Raw genomic sequence first — 13,870 nt, forward strand, 5'->3', positions numbered from 1 at the left:
CTGGCAATAGATTAAATAGAGGAGGGTAGAGTTCCATCTTAACTGACTAACTGGATAGTGGATGATGTTGGAAATTACCAATTTCAGTTTCTGATCAACATATTCTCACAAAAATGCATTTACCAATTCCATGTAAATTTTGCCTTCATACAGCTTTTACAAACAACTTGACCAACTGCAGTCAAAACACATACAGACACATACACCCATGCCAACGTACACCATTAAAAAAAAAAACCTGTAATTTTTCTCATAGCAGGAGGCAAAGTGATGGCTGTACTCTGTAGAACGGATGTGCCTATAATCATACAGTAATCAAATTGCAGTTTTTGCAATTATTTTAAACCTTTAAACTGCAATTACTTTTGCACCACCCCAATACTACAGAAATCTGGTCTCCCACTTTTAGTTGGTACTTTATACATTTCCTAAACTGACATGTAGTCTTTCTGTAATGAAAAAAATATGTTTTTACTCTGGTTATATCACGGGCATCTATGAAAACATAGTAGAAATAAATGTACATGTTTTATAAATAATCTAAAAACATTATAACTATAGTTTTATCATTATTGAAATTCATTATATTACTATGTCAAAATGTAGATATTTAGTTTAAAATTAGTTACTTTTTTTTTCTTCCCCTGTCATTTTCTAGAATGCATGGTGGTCACTGTCCTCACCTTTGACAGTTTCTCCATATATCCTCCCTGCCCTTTTCTCCATCATTCAACACATAAAGACAAATGGGGAAGAAAAAAATGTAATGGCTTTTCCTAGATCATACAGTCAGTTAGTGGTTGAAGCTAAGCTATTATAGAAAACCCAGTCTTTGTATGTGAAGTCTAGTACAATTTTCCTGCAAGTTATGAGAATGTTAGAAATGAAATTTATATTGCTTATAATTTATATACTTAATAGTTTTTACAATATAAGTAGAAGGTAGTATAATACATAACATAATATAATATGGAGATCCAATGTAATATAGATGATTTACATTTATGGACAAAGTTAATACTGCAACTTATTTAGATACCAAATACAGAGGATAGAGTTATTTTATAGCTGGACAGGTCATATGAGCTTCCACAAATATCCAAGTGTACTAAAAAAAAAGAAATATTAAACAGAATAATATCTGCATTAATTTAGATTTCTAAAATTTGGGGAGAAGATAAAGTGAGATCTTCAAACTTGTAACATGTTCAGTATTTTTAAGAATATTATTTATTTTATCATCACTTAGTGCATAAAACAGCAAGATCTACACATTCTCTTCCATTACATTTAATGATTTCTTAGCTCTTAAGCAAAGATGTGCATTTGAAATTGAAGAAAATATATCATCTTCAACAGTTGAAATGTTTTCTCAACTCTTTAAATACATCTATGTCTTAAGTATCCATCTGTTAATGCAATCATAACTCAGAACAGTAAAACAATAATTATAATTAATTTGTTCAATATTAAGGAAATACATTTTAAGGTAACTAAAGCTTCTGACATTGTCAGCATTTATTTTATTTGGAATAACTGAATACTCTGTTACAAAGCAAGCTCTGAAAACATTTCAAATGTATTGTAAGAGCACTATTGCACTCCAATGGCGGTTTCCATAACTGAAATGTATATATATATATATACTCTGGGGATTATACCACCATTTGCTTTAATTTGATCCATTTAATTAACTCAAATAGTGTTATAATCCTCAAGAGGGAGATGACTTTACTTATGATAACTTCATTAGAAATACTTGAAATATGAGTATATTTATAGTGTGTGTGTTAAGAGCCTACTTAAAAAATTCAGTGTAAAAATGAGGTAAACATCCAGGATCACTGCAAATGCTATATTTTATGCTTTTGTTAACCCAGAAAGTGACAAGAAAGTAAGCCAAGTAAATAACCATAGTAAAAGATAACAAATGTTATATTAGAAAGCCACATAAAGCGCTGCAGAGTGATTTTATGTAGATCAAATTCAAAATGAGTCTACATGGAACACATTTGCTATTGAATGGTATTATACATCTTAAAACACACTGGCATCCCTATTATTTAGGAAAATACTTCTTCAGTTTCTAGTTAGTGCTTCTGATTTAGCACTTCATTCATTTTTTGAGCATTTACTGATCACTTGCTATTTGTACATCACTGTGTTAACACACAATCTTTCTTACCTGTCATCTTTATTCAATTTCCCATGTGGATCTGATGTTTAATCTTCTCAAGTAGATTACTCCCCCAAATTGGTGGTGGGCTCTGTGAGAAGGTCTTGAGGTGAAGATTGGGCTGAGTGTAAAGAAGTTAATGGGAGCTGTGCTTCAAGAACAATTTAAAGTGGCATGGCCAGTCAGTCAAAGATCGAGTTTACAAACAGATGTTCATTTATTTTTGGAGTGACAGGAGTTAAGACCAGACAAATCGCCAGTAGGCTTTAGGTGAAAGTCTAAATCTGATATGTTTAAATATTTGGATTTCAACACACTGGGAGAAAGAGTTAACTACAAACAACTTCTAATGCTGGTAACCAATAATAAAAAAAGGAACATAAAATTAGAACATAATAAAACCAATATTCAGAACAACATTCTGCTATCTAAAATAGGTTACTTTACTATTTATCATCCCAATCAAGAGTGACATAATGAAGAATTTATGTTCATATTAATTATTAGCTTAATTATAAGAAAAGCAATTTACATGTTTATATGAAAAAGCATACACACTCATATAATCTTTTGAACTTTTGTCAACGATGGCCTATTTCAATTGGTAGAATATTACAGTTTGTTTGGCTACAGAGACAAATTAGTGTGTGTCATACCAAATCTAAATTCATTTTTTTCTAGATTATATTGAGTTAACAAGGATATACTTTCATAGTTGTTAATTTGTACTCCTGTGGGAAACATTACCTGCTTAGAGTTTAGTGCTTATGTGCAGTTCCTTCTGCCTTTTTTTTTTTAAAGACTCCACTCATTTCCAAAGTTGTCTAAGTCAGTAGGTTTTCTCTCACCTTCTTCAATGAGATTAGCTCGTATATTTGTAATATGGTGTCTTTTGTCACAACAGTAAACTTTAGAAGGCAATTTGTCAGTTTCTTACAAAACTAGACATATTCTTACTGTACTGTCCAGCAATTATGCTCCTAGATATTTGTGCAATTCATTGGAATGTTTATGACTACACATATCTAAAAGTCTGCAAGTGAGTATTTATAGCAGCTTTATTTACAACCACCACAAAACTGGGAGCAACCAACTTCTGTCTAGAGTACTTTCACTTGACAATATGCACTTGAAAATGTTGACTTTCAGTTCTGTAATTGAAGTTTTTCCTGTTTTTTTGTCTTCGTTTTTTATTTATATGTTGATCTTATGTACTGAGAGTCAAGAAACAGTATTCAACATAAAAAACTGCTACTGAGCAGTGAAATATATTATAGATTTAACACAAACAACAAGTAGGAACTTAACATTGCTACTTACTATAGCAAGTGCATTCAGACAACTCTCATAGTCTACAGCAGGTCTGCATAGCCTCTGTTCTCTGGATATATTTTTTAAACATACCTCATCTATAAATTTTCTTTTGCTTCCACTGACTCCCAGACTGGTGGCCTGATGGGTCTGCTTCTCTGTAGCTTGCTGTCCAAAGCATAGACTGTAGCAGTATGGCTGGTATATCAAGTGGCCAACAGAGGCAGAACAGGGTTTTTTCCTCCACATTTTAAAAGGATGATTACTTTTTGATTCTTGATAGAACTGAATAAGTGAAAATAATAACATAACTTTAAATAAGAAATAACCCTTGCTAACTTATTCATTAGGCATTGATGGCTTTTTGTTTTTACTTCTATATTCTTAACATTTATTACAATTCATAAAGTAGTTCAAATAACGTAGAACAAGCAAATGGTAGAATCATTATATCTATGAATTACACAGGATTTGGAGGAGACTTAAAGAGATATTTAAGGTGATAAACTATAACCTCAAAACCTCTAAAATATCGGTTGTTAATTAATACAATTTTTCTAATAATATGAATGATACTATCAGTATATGAAAAGCAGTGAAACAACTGGAGCAGAATAGAATCACCCACATGTATAGATAGAATTACACAACTACGAGGTCAGACAATTAAGTTCACAAACGCATCCTAGAAAAAGTGCTACTTACTTCCTTGCTGAGTATCACTATGGTCACCTTTGAAGTACTCCCCTTGGGAAGCTATGCACCAATGCCAACGCCTACTCTACCCTTCAAAGCAATTTTGGAACTCTTTTTCTGGAATGACCATCAGAGCTGTCATCTTATCATCCTTGATGTCCTGAATGTCATCCAAATGGCTTACTTTTAATATTTCCTTTATCTTTGGGTAAAGGAAGAAGTAATAGGGGGCCAGATCAGTAGGGAGGGTGTTCCAATGCAGTTATTTGTTGACTAGCTAAAAACGCCCTCACAGGCAGTGCTGTGTGAGCTGGTGCATTGTCATGATGCAAGAGCCATGAATTGGCGAAAAGTTCAGGTCATTTTTGTATAACTTTTTCACACAGCCTTTTCAGCACTTCCAAATAGTAAACTTGGTTAATTGTTTGTCTAGTTGGTAATTCATAATGAATAATCCCTCTGATATCAAAAAAAGTTAGCAACATGGTTGCAACAAGTTCTCGAACTTAATTGTCAGACCTCGTAGAGCTATGAATTTAAACCAAACAAGGTTCAATAAACTGGCATTTAAAATAGTGACAAGGAGTTGTTAAACACTATCATTAGAGCTGCCTCTTGTTAATTAACATAAATGCAAAAACATAACATAGAATGAAAAACAAATTATATTTGATTTTATATGCCATAATCAGTTGTTTAGAAACAACATAAGACATTAAATGAGAAGTAAAAGTATGAATTCATGAAGTTTTCTAAAGTTACTAATATTTTATCTTTTCTTCTGGTTAATCAGTTATATTGCATCACATTGAACATAGAACATGGAATTTTTGGTGTAGCATATTATATATTCATGTCTTTGCTAATAAAAGTCAACTGTCCTTTTACTTACAATTTGCATTAACAGCTCATCAATATAAACGAAAATGATTTATTAAAATATTACTGAGTAGAGACTGAATGGCTCAGGGGATTGATTGGTAATGGGATATGTAGTCTTTTATTTCTAGGTCACCGATTTGAATTACATCTTGGCAGAGAGTGGAGGCTATTTGGTGACATATGGCATGTGGAATGGGGTGGTGATGTCAGTCTTATTTTCAGTAAGTGCTGTCCATTTAGGTTTCAATATTTCAAGGAAATAGCACTTGACTCTAAAGCCTGTCTCCATAGATTCAAAACATCATTAAATATACATGTGTAAAAAAATGTTCATGAGAGAGATTAATTTTACCAAAAATAGAAAAAAATTCCATTGAAACATTTTCAATATGAAAATATTTTGCCTGACCTATGTAGGTACACATGCCTGAAAATAAATCTTTCAGGATGATTTAAGTTAACATGCTCTTTTTAGGTTTTTAAATTACTAATGACTTCAGGAAATACAACTCTTTCAAAGTTAGAATTTAAGTTTTGGGTTTTTTTTTACTATTAAAGTAACGCTGAGTTATTTTACACAAGTAAAATTTGAAATCCTATGAGAATGACTCACAGATTAAAAAATAGAATGTTATGATTGAGAAAGATTGAGAAATCTCTTTAACTGACATTATTTTATGGATAAGAGTGAGAAGTATAAAGCTAAAATGAATTCCCCCAAATCATCCAGCTTCCCTGAGTTAAAGCTGAACCATAAGTTCTAAATCAAAGACAGTCTCACTGCTTGCGCTACCTCTTGTTTAACATGGAGAAGTACTATTTCCCATTCTTTTATGGCCAAGATAAAGAAAGGGAAATTAGGTAAAAAGATCTGAAAGAAATATTCAGAGAGCATATGCTTATATGTGAAGCAAATCTAAAATCTGCAGTCATATCGCTAAAATTAACAAGTAAATTTAGAAACTATTCAATACAAGCTCAATCAACAAAGATCAATGCTACTTCTATATATTAGCAACAGAAATTTATAAAATGCTATTTTTAAAAACAAAAGATAAATAGCAACAAAAATAAACACTTAGAAATAAATCAACTAAATGATATGTAAGACCTCTACATATTGATGTATAAATTTTTGAGCTACATTGGAAATACCTAGAAAAATGGAAGACTATGCCAGGTTCCTGGATGGGAAGTCTAAGTTTAGTAAAATTGCTATTTCTCCTCAAATAAGTTTTTTGATACGATGCAATGTCAATCAAACTCCAGTAAATTTGGGGGGAAATTTTTCATTTCTTTTAAGATTTCATGGAAATGCAATAAATAAACCAAAAATAAGGGAAATGGAAAATCATTTCCCATGCAACGCATGGTCTTGCAATGACAAACAGCACTTGCTTTAAACTGAGTCCTGACCAGATAATTTGTTTTGACCAATGAAATGTAAGCAGAAGGATAGCCTTTGTTTGCCACGAAGAAGAGGTAAAGAGTAATAATATCTGACACAGACAAATTTAGGTTTTAATTTGGATGACTGGGAGAGAGATGAAAGTGTATTCATATCATGACCATCCACAGATAAATGCAGACAGTGAAATGTGATTTTTCTGTCCTCTTAACAGAGCAAATATATTGACACCCATTGTGGTTAATAGCTAGATGAGGGCAGCAAAGTAGCCATTCCAACTTAATATGGCTACAAAATAATCCTCAGGACTGAATCATAAGTATTTATGACTAAGGATGACTTACATTCATGAAAAAAAACTAAATTACGTATTATTGTATTGCCCTGAGTTTGGTAGCAATTTGAAAAAGTAAGGAAATTCTTCAACATTTAGATGCTAGATATTTTTTAAATGTAATAGCTTTAAAAAGGTGTATTTTTAATCATTATAAATGCTAGTATTTCATTTCTATAAAAAAGTTATGTTAAACTTAGCTATCCCTTAATATCTCAATGAGCAAGAATAACACTTATTATAGTACAGAAATGCCTTATGAGAATACCTTCCATCTTTATATTAATTACATATTCTGTGTGCTTACAGTATCCAATTCACAAAAAGCAATTTTCTCCTTTATTTAGGTTTCTGAATGGTGTACATATTAGTATAATGGGTAACATATTGAGATGCTAATAGCCTGCTTGCGGAGTTTTCACCCTACCCCACTTCACAGCTAAACTATTTTTTACACATAATTTAAATCATATCAATTCTGCTGAAACCATTTTTTTTCCTTTGAAGACAATACTAACATTGGGGGAAAACTTTTAAAATGTATTCTAATTTAAAATAAATTAAAAAATAATATATATATATATATATATATTAAAAAATAATATATATACACACACACCTTTACCTAGATTTTGCATTAGTTACCACAGGTAAGAACTTAGACGATATATCATCTTCCAAAGCCATATAGATTAGTCATTGATTGTATATTGATCCCATTTTTCCTATAATTATATAGACATTTTTTGTCTACACATTTGCACACAAAATATAGGATATCAGCTTGGAAAAAATATTTTGTACAAAACAACTATATATATATATATATATATATATATATATATATATATATATATATATATATAATTTTAATTTTTAGTGAATAAAAAGCATTAAAACTCAGTTCATAAATATAAAAGAATAATTTATGTCATCCATTATTTCAGTTACCCAATTTCGATGATATTCTCACAACTGCACTTAGTACTAAGTTCCAATATTTCTTCTTCAGGAAATAAAAGTAAAATAATTCATGAAGTGTCTGTTTTTATTCACTCTTCTTTGGTACTTAATTAGTTTATCTTCAAATCAAATATAGCAGTACAATACGTACATTCTGGTTAGCCATTTTATAATTGATATTTAAATTTAATTTACTTTTATTTTTGACATTAATAGTTTATACACAAACAATGGAATCAGGTGTTGCAGAGTTAATTAATGAAAAACAACAACAATTGCTCAATTATAACTGTAGTGAGTAAGCATGCGTATTATAAATACCTGAAAAGCAAGCTTTTATTGAAAAGATTCTGGAATCTACTTCCTTTGGATTTTGAAAATTATTTTGGTTCCGATAGGCTTGTAAATTTTTTAAATGTTAGTTTTATTTACACATCAATAATAGTAAAACTTTTGGCAGAAATTGCTATTTAGTTGCTACGTTTTAGAAAGACTACCAAAGGGTGAGTGAAATTTTGACAAAACGCCTTTATTTATGTCCATAGTTTCATATCACATATGCCAACATTTAGACAATCTTGAAAAGTTTAGAATAACTAATTCACATACTTTTGGAGTGTGAGAAATAATTAGAGCTTCCAAGAAGAGTAAGAGCAGCATTTTAATATGACGTCCATCGAAAAAACATTCTACCTAAATATATTTCCAGGCTCTTTCTCTGGCTCCTTCGACGTGGAGAATCTCAATAGGAACCTCTGATGTTTTTTCCAAGATATGGTAATAAATGGGAAGGGACATGGAATAAAGATTATTTTATTTAACTGGGTAAATTGGAGAAACGAGGAAATTACTCAGGATTCCTATCTCCAAGTGCCCATTAACATGCGTATAAATACAGAGAATGTATATAAACACACAAAACGGCACCAGAAGCAAAGTATTAGAATTGAGAGACTCACAAAATCGGGGAGAACTTTGTAAAAATCAGGATGTTAATATAAACTGCCATATTTCTTTAGGTCTAAGTGGGTATCAATGGCCAAATGTCATGTGGTTTTATGACCATTGAGAAAGAAAGAAAACGGAAAAAAAAACTTGCTATTAAAATCAATAGAATCAATGCTGCTTTTGACTGTAAGACCGAGTACACTCACAAACATGGCAATATGTGAAAATGTATGTGGCTTAAAACTGATAAATATGATAGTAAATCAAAATATGAGGAACTCAAATCAAATAGAATTTATTCTCATCCCACAACTCGATGGGAAGGCTCCACTAGTGTGGGAAGGGTACAAAAGGGAGACTCAAGTGGAAATGCTTCCCAAAATTGATGTCCACAAATGATTACCAAACATTAGATCCTAGCTGATGGTTTCAATAAACCTCTGACCTCAGCCTTAATATAGCTATTAGTGAACCAAACACAGGAAAAAAAACCCACAACATTTGTCAGCAGATGGATCTCATCAGCATGGTCCATTGCAGGAAAAGAACAAAGAACTGAGCATAAAGTCCTTATCCTAAACTATTCCAGCTCCTCAAGTTTCCATTTGCTTCTGTGACCAGTGTAATTAGGATTCTTCAAGTAACTTAAACACATGAAAAGGCTTTTGCTGTCTTTGTAAACTCACTTCAGCATATATATATATATTCTCAGGCCATTGATCTAGGCATTGGGCAGCCCAATATTTGGCAGACTGGCATGGGTTTCCCACCTTGCAGAGAAATTGTATTTGTTAAGTTTCTGAACAGACAGACCATCAAAGACTATATATGTCACACCCACCTCTGATTATGTATTTTAAATGGAATTTTGATAACACCCTCACCCTTATATGGAATTTTAAAAGCTGCCAGCCTTTCTATCATTATTTACGACTGCCCTCAAGCGCCCAAAGAGAGGCTGTCTTCTCAGCCTGCTGCTGGGCGCTGTCAACGGTGTGGATGCAACTGTCTTCAGTTCAACAGAGAGGAAAATGAAAGCTTCATTTGCTCTTACACCTCAACAAAATACTCTCTGATAGAGTATAGCAGAAATATTTAATTGGAGATAAATGCACATGGGTCATTTACAAACCTAACACCTAAAACCCAGAGGAGCCATTCTTTTTTTTCATCCCTTTATTCTTTTCTTTAGAATGTTGCATTTATTTTTATTTTTAAAAGACTTTTTTAGTTTTTCAATAGCAATTGACATACAATATTACATTAGTTTCAGGTGTACAACACAGTGATTAGACATTTATATAACTTATGAAGTGAACCCCAATAAATATACTATCTATCTGATACCATGCATAGTTATTACAATATTATTGACTACATTCCCTAAGCTATACTTTACATCCCAATGACTATTTTATAGCTACTAATTTGTACTTTCCTCCTGTCTGGCAACCATCAAAATGTTCTTTGTATCCATGAATTTGTTTCTGGTTTGTTTGTTCATGTATTTTATTTTCTAGATTCTACATATAAATGCAATCATATGGTATTTGGTATTTGTCTTTCTCTGTCTGACTTATTTCACTCAGCATAATACCTCTAGGTCTATCTATGTTGTTGCAGATGGCAAGATTTCACACCTTTTTATGGATGAGTAATATTCCATTGTATATATGTACGCCTTCTTTATCCATTCATTTATTGATGGACGCTTACATTGCTTCCATACCTTTGCTATTGTAAATAGTGCTGCATGGAACATATGGATGCACAAATCTTTTCAAATTAGTGCTTTGGGTTTCTTCGGATAAATACCCACACGTATTATTACTAGGTCATTCTTCTCTTCTTGTTATAGCCTTTGTTTTAAAGTTTACTTTGTCTAGTATAAGTATTGCTACCCTAGCTTTTTGTTTGTTTCCATTTTCATGAAATATCATTTTCTATCCCTTTACTTTTAATCTGAGTGTCTTTCAATCTGAAGTGAGTCTCTTGAAGGCAGTATATGTAAGGATCTTGTTTTTCTTATCCATTCAGCCACCCTATCTTTTGATTGGAACATTTAATATATTTATACTTAAAGTAATTATTTATAGATATATAATTACTGCCATTTTATTATTCATTTTTTAAAATATTTTTTTCTTCTTAAAAACATCCCTTTAACATTCCTTTTAATACTGGTTTGGTGGTGATGAACTCCATTAGCTTTTTCTTGTCTTTCTCACAAAATTAGCTATATGAGAAATTAATTGAAGTCATCATGATATCTGTCATTTTATCTACTCTTAGACAAGAAATATATTTTTCTTCACTACCTAATGGAAGGCCACTTCTTTCCCTGTGGTGGCAGGAATGAAGCTTTATTTACAAACATCTTAAAATTTTTAAATTACTACCCTTTACAAACCTTACTTTATTTTCCACTCATACTGTGAAGTAAATATATGTTATCAGGGCAGGTTTCTTTTAGAAAAATAATATGCTATAGAATTAAGTGCATTTTTCAGCATGATATCTACTTACGACACTTTATATTAAAGGATAGTTATAGAATGGCACAGTATTTTCTGGAGTTGAATTCTAATAGTATTACTGAATTTTGGTACAACCAGAAACTTAATACCAGGTGTTTCAGTAAGTATGGACACACGTAAAAATTATTTTTAAATGATCTTTATCACTTAATTAAAAGGTAGACAGAAGCAACCTAAATATTTTAATTATATAGAAAAATGTATAATTAAGATTTGACTGAATGCTTATCTGCTTACTCTCTTTTCCAATTATGTCCATGATTTTAGGGTCTAGAATTCATTTGTAGATATTCACAAGCAACAAACTTTACTGGCTTTTATCTATGCTAAGAAAATTATACTAGGTATAACTAACTTTTGTGCTCCTTTGTTTTTCTCAAATTAAAAAACAAAACAAAACATTTTGCTTGTAAAGGCATGTCAGCCAATAAATTACTTTATTTGTGTAATTTTAAACTTTCTAAAGAATGTCTGACAGCTTTTCCAATATAGTGGGTCTTGCAACTTTATCCACACTATTAGTATTCCTTTCACCAAGTTTTAAAAAGTAATTTCCAAAAAAGCTGTTGACAGGCCACTGTTTAAAATAATTGCTTATTTGAACAAGTGCCTACCAAGATATTTTCTATAAAGAAACTCAGGGAAACTTGTTTCATATAACTAATAAATCACAATAGAAATTTGATTGAATAAGAAAAAATATTAATTGGAGCTCTTTTAGAAGCTTCACGACAGGCCAACACTAACACATAATAATAATTTAAAACAGCTTACTATGAAAATCTGTTTTTTTATTTTCACAAGGGTAAAGTGTCATTTAAAATTTCTCCAATATAAAATGGTTAATACTTATAAAATTATGCATTTATTTATTCAGGAAATGTGTTCTGCTCTAATTATTTAAATAATATTTGATTGAAATATTTTCATAAAGTAAAATTCTGAAGGTGTCCATGATTCTATGTTAGCCTAATAGCAAAGTATCTATTGCAAAAGGCTTCTTTAGTATAGCTTATAGACATGTCATAATTTTCACAATCCTTATTCTTACTTCATAAAACCTTTAAAAAAAAAGCTACAACCATTTTTAAATCACCTAAAAATGGTGTCATGAATCCTCTGTGAAGCTTTAAAATATAAGATGTTCATTTCTGATGTAATGCATTAACCTAATGGCACAAGATCAAAATAATAGCTCTTCACTTCTGGTAATTCAACTATTTGAGTGGGTGTATCTAAAAGTTTATGCAAAATTCTCTTTAAGTTGATTATAGTAATTGAAAAAGTTGGTCCTAGAAAACAGGGATGAGTGACATCTACCAGGATATTTAACAACATAATTATTTTCTGAACCTGATAGATTTTTAAAAATCTAAATTTAAAAACAATGTAAATGAATTCCAGGTACAGGTGATCTAGCTCCAAACAACAGTTAAAGTTGTACTTCAGAGAAAAATAAAAATACTGGAGTCTTCATACTTCATCAAGCCACAGAATCAAATGTCTGCTATAATTTTTACTATTCTATTTTATAAAAAAATTTTAAACCATGAAATAATATTTTTCAACTATGGTACTATACTGAAAGAGAGACAATAAATACTTATTCAAATTTAACACAAACTATAATAAAACTAATAGGAAATTTCAGTAATGTGACAATAAAATGCTTGTGTATCAAAAATAATCAGTTTATAAATGAAATGAAAAAGAGTCTACTTATAATAGCAATAAAATATGTGAAGCATTTCAGAATTAACTTAATAAATAATCGGTCCTGTGTACAAGGAAAGATGCTATAAAATTTTCCTAGGGAAATTTAATAAGATGAATGAGTAAATGAATAAGCACATCGTTTCTGTTAAGTCTCCTTTATGAACTTCATTTTCTATGCCTCTCACTTCGATATGATGTTATGCAGTTCATTCACAGGGCATTCAATTCTACCCCTGAGGATATAATTCTCTTGAATAAATTACTACTAATAACTCCCTCTTGAACTACAGATACTTATATCTGACAGTCTTTTGAACACACTCACCTGGAGCCCTAGAGCTACCTAATTTTTAGCATAAGCAAAAATGGAACAAATCTTTAGAACTCTATTACAGCAACGAAAAACACAAATCTTTTTAAAGTACAAATAACACATTTTTACAAATAGGCAATATACTAAGCTATAAAGCAAGTCTAAATACATCTCAAAACCAAAATTATACAGAATAAGTTTTCTTATCAAGATGTCATTATGTTGATATGAAACACTTAAAGATAATTAGTTTTCTATATGTTGGGAATTAAGAAACTTACAACTAGTTAATCCACAGCTAAGCAAGTAAATTGCAATAGAATTAGAAAATATTTTAATTGAGTGAGAATACTAACATTATAATTCATGGTGTGAGAGTCAACTAAATCAGAAACTATAGGTAAATTAAAATATATACATACAAATATCAGAAATGAAGAAAGAGGGCCGGCTGAGTGGCTCAGTTGGTTAAGAGCTCGCTCAAGAATTTGAGCTCTGAGTAAGAGTGGTTCGATTCCTGGCCCAATCTGAGCAGCCACTGAGCTGCCAACAGGTGGCAGGATGGCTCAGTTTAAAAAAAAAAAAA

The sequence above is a fragment of the Hipposideros armiger genome, unplaced genomic scaffold, assembly GCF_001890085.2.
Source record: "Hipposideros armiger isolate ML-2016 unplaced genomic scaffold, ASM189008v1 scaffold_1088, whole genome shotgun sequence".
In the NCBI taxonomy this organism is placed as follows: Eukaryota; Metazoa; Chordata; class Mammalia; order Chiroptera; family Hipposideridae; genus Hipposideros; species Hipposideros armiger.